This window comes from Eurytemora carolleeae, unplaced genomic scaffold (genome assembly GCF_000591075.1).
Source record: "Eurytemora carolleeae unplaced genomic scaffold, Eaff_2.0 scaffold326, whole genome shotgun sequence".
Taxonomy (NCBI): Eukaryota; Metazoa; Arthropoda; class Copepoda; order Calanoida; family Temoridae; genus Eurytemora; species Eurytemora carolleeae.
The window spans coordinates 131,998-136,193 of record NW_019396246.1 but is presented as its reverse complement, the minus strand read 5'-3'; the positions used below and the strand labels follow the sequence as shown (position 1 = coordinate 136,193).

At 34.6% G+C, this 4,196-nt stretch overlaps 2 long non-coding RNA genes across 3 annotated transcripts in view; both read left to right on the top strand.

Moving 5' to 3' along the window:
• LOC111699282 (uncharacterized) overlaps positions 1–2,187 on the top strand; it is a 2,771-nt gene extending 584 nt beyond the window's left edge. The window contains exons 2-3 of the long non-coding RNA XR_002764716.1: positions 383–538; positions 2,031–2,187. This is a non-coding gene — a long non-coding RNA (uncharacterized LOC111699282). The remainder of the gene's footprint in view (positions 1–382; positions 539–2,030) is intronic.
• An 809-nt stretch (positions 2,188–2,996) lies between these two features.
• Positions 2,997–3,836, top strand: LOC111699281 (uncharacterized). Of its 2 annotated transcripts, none has more exons than XR_002764715.1 (2): positions 2,997–3,325; positions 3,502–3,836. It is a non-coding gene; the product is annotated as an uncharacterized LOC111699281 (long non-coding RNA). The 2 variants fall into 2 exon arrangements; XR_002764714.1 differs by having other exon boundaries at positions 2,997–3,335.
• Positions 3,837–4,196: the final 360 nt, after the last annotated feature.

Genomic DNA, 4,196 nt, shown 5'->3' with positions numbered 1-4,196 from the left:
GGGGGGGGGGTCCAAAAATCGTAAATGAGGAATTTATACCTCGGGGTCCATCCTAGCATACGCTTTTTTCCTGAAATTAAAACTACTTTTGCTGATGAACTTAGCATCCATGTTTTTAATTTTCTCCAGTTACAGACGCAACAGATAGAAGTAAGATCAAAAGCGCTTATTTTTCACCATTAAATTGATAATCCTTATATCTCATAAATTCTTTGGCACAAAAAGCCATTTATATATTAATTGAATTTATTCGACAACGTTAAAATTAATAATAACTAAAAAGTTAAATGTTGAGCATTCAGTACTGATCGTTCTCATGTTAGACAAATCAACAGGTGGGCTACAACGACTCCCAACACCATGATTAACTCATGTAATCTAGATTGGTTCAAGCGAACGATGTGGAGGTTTCTCAGTTAGCCCTGCCGTGTAATCCTCAGGATTCTTGGTTGTCTGTATTCTTGAATTACTGCTCCAACAGAGGAATTATATCTTCGGAATAGTGGAGGTGGTCCTGGTACGCCAGCACTGTCTACAGGTATGGGAACGTTTTAGCTTTTTAAAAAGATCATTTTTTAAAATATGAAGATTAAATCTTTTAGTTTTATTTAGTTCGTTGTTTCGTTAACGAGGTCAGGTCCTTATTAATTTAAGATAGTTGACGACGACTTTGTTAATGATCATTAACTTCCTTTTTACAAACTAGTCCCTAGCCATCTTAAAACTTCTTATCTGGTAATCTTAACGACTTCGCCTTCAATTAAACTTTTCTAGTAAACTTTAAACCTATTTGTCTAGGGGTTTACTTCTTCTAGTAAACCTTAAACCTATTTGTCTAGGGTTGTCCCCCTTCTAGTAAACCTTAAACCTATTTGTCTCCCTTCTAGTAAACCTTAAACCTTTTTTCTAGGTATACCCCCCTCCTATTAAACCTTAAACCTATTCTCTAGGTATACTCCCCTCCTAGGAAGCCTTAAACCTATTATCTAGGCATACCCCCTCCTGGTAAACCTTAAACCTATTTGTCTAGGGGTTCACTCCTTCTAGTAAACCTTAAACCTATTTGTCTAGGGGTTCACTCCTTCTAGTAAACCTTAAACCTATTTGTCTAGGGATTCACTCCTTCTAGTAAACCTTAAACCTATTGTCCAGGTATACCCTCCTCCTTTAAACCTTAAACCTATTCTCTAGGTAAACTCCCTTTCTAGGAAGCCTTAAACCTATTATCTAGGTACACCCCCCTTCTAGTAAACCTAAACCTTTTTGTCTAGGGGTTCACTCCTTCTAGTAAACCTTAAACCTTTTCTCTAGGTATACCCCCATTTGTCTCCCTTCTAGTGAACCTTAAACCTATTGTCTAGGTATACCCTCCTCCTAGTAAACCTTAAACCTATTTGTCTAAAGGTATAGCCACCTCCTAGTAAACCTTAAACCTATTTGTATAGGTATACCCCCCTCCTAGTTAACCCAAAACCAATTTTTCCAGGTATTCCCCCTCCTAGTGAACCTTAAACATATTAAATAGGTATCCACCCCTCCTATTGAACCTTAAACCTACTTGTCTAGGTATCCACCCCTCCTATTGAACCTTAAACCTACTTGTCTAGGTATACTCCCCTCCTAGGAAGCTTTGAACCTATTAAGTATACCCCCCTCCTAGTAAACCTTAAACCTATTTGTCTAAGGGTTCCCTCCTTCTAGTAAACCTTAAACCTTTTCTCTATGTATACCCCCCCCCCCTCCTAGTAAGCCTTTAACCTATTTGTTTCCTTCTATTAAACCTTAAACCTATTGTCTCGGTATAGCCCACTCCTAGTAAACCTTAAACCTATTGTCTAGGTATACCCCCTCCTTGTAAACCTTAAACCTATTTGTTTCCCTTCTTGTAAACCTTAAACCCATTGTCTAGGTATACCCCCCTCCTAGTAAACCTTAAACCTATTGCCTAGGTATACCCCCTCCTAGTAAACCTGAAACCTATTTGTCTGGGTAACCCCCTCCACTAGTAAAACTTAAACCTACTTGTCTAGGTAAAGCCCCCTCCTCTTGAATCGAGAATCCTCTTTATCTCGGAGAAGGAAGAGGGTTGGATAGAGGTCAGCTTCGACGCTAGTACTGAGTTCAGGTTGGTACGTTTTCCTTAGTTTCATATCTATCACTATCTTTATATATATACAGGGTGGCCAAAATGTACCGATTGTACGGATATTTTTATACCCCTAAAATTTTACAGTTTGTACATATTTTTTGTAAGGGTTTTTAAAAAGTCTGGAAATACACTTTTTTTGACTCATTTCAGAAAAAAAAAACTCTTTAAAATTAAGTAAGTAACTTATTTTCTGCATTCTAAATAGAGTTTTTAAAAAGCTAAAGTACAGTTTTCTTTCAAAAAAAATGTACGGATTGTACGGATTTTTCCCCCTAAAATGTACGGATTGTACAGATTTGTTCTGAATATTTACGGATTTTTTCACAAGTTTTGGCCACCCTGTATATGTTTGAGTCTGTCTGTCGTCTTGCTTCAATAAACGTCTTAACGGCTGAACTGATCAGGCCAAACATTTTTGTGTGACCTCGCTTTGCCCCAGGGAAGGGTTATGTAAGATCGAATTTATAAAATTTGTTGTTACTCAGTCATTGCTATCTTTGCTTGGAGGGTTGCATAAATGTACATGTTGCAGTTGCTGAAATGTTCTCTTCAATTTCCAGTTTTTAAGAATGATTATTTTAAAGAGTAAAGTGGTAAAGTGCGTTATTTGGTTGAAGTTTAGCTTAACTTTTCCGATTGTTAGGGAAAAGCACCTATAACTGCACAACTAACTATAGTTAAATACAAATTGTTTGGAAAAACATGCATTCTAAAGTTTTAAGATATTTGAGCAAGAAACCGAAGAAAAAATGAAAATGTTCATTATTGTTTCAGATACTTAGGTTGCTTTCATGAGTCTATTCCTAACAAAAAACGTTAAAATTATTTTGCACTTAAAAATCCGAGCCTCCACGCATACCAAGCCAATTTTTGACGTCGTGGCATAAGAATTTTAATTGAGATTAGGGTTATTTATTGACAGTCATGATTAGAAACCAATATGAGCTCATAAAGTGGTTTATAAGATTTATTCTAAAACTTTAAACATTTATTAGCAGAAAGAATATTTATGGAGTAAACTTAGATTTTTTTTAATCTTTGATTAAAACAACACTTTTTTAAAAGAAATAATACACTTTACATTCCTGCTAAACCATTACGGTTCAACCAATGAGATGGCTTGATAGCTAATATTTGTTTGATTTAGCATTTAGAGATATGAAAGGCATTGACAGTGTAATTTCAAGTGACCCTCACAATGTCTATGTCCGATTCACATTGGTCAACTATATTCATTTTTAATGATTAATCACAAAATGAATCGGAAAGATTTAAAGGGTGTCGTTCTGAATTAGACATTGCCATTTTTGCATGGAGGTTTATTTGAAATTACGCTTAACGCCGCTTATTAGTCCATTTTTTCGGATATGCTCATTAGATCTAAAAAAAACTTGTAATGAACAATTTTTTAGTGTCCTATAAATTAACCCCCTCGGAAGAGGGTTTTATTGAACCCTTTCTAATTATTTTCAGATTTATCTCGCAGAAATCCCCTGCTTAGTTTGGGATTTTACAGAAGATAGGTCCAGAAGAGATGTCTCATTCCTGTTCCTCTCTTCTGGACCCCTCTTTTTGTAAAATCTTTAATCATCCGGCCTAGTTCATTAAGTTTAGTTTGTGGAATTTGTCGAGATTTTACATATATTATAACCTAATCTAATAACAGAAATATAGGTCAGAAAATTAAGATTTTCATTTTTTATTATTTTTTTTATTATGTTAAGTATCTTTCCTTCTTTTTCTATAAACTTGATTTTGGTCTGACAACTATTTTGATGGTAAAATTTTACTAACTCTCTCTACTTGTTTTTTGTAATTTATCAAAGTTAGTTTTTTGTTTTTGCAACTTTTCTCCAGTGAATGTCAACCAAACAAAATGTAAAATGTAACAGATTATTTAAGATAATAAAAGTCTTCTTGAACACTAGTTTATTTCTAATGCTGATAACGAGAAACATTTATGAATTTAGACTTATTTGTTGAGCAAATATGCATTAAGGAAAAATACGACTTTTATCTGCCACTGTTGATATAATTCTAGTTAAAA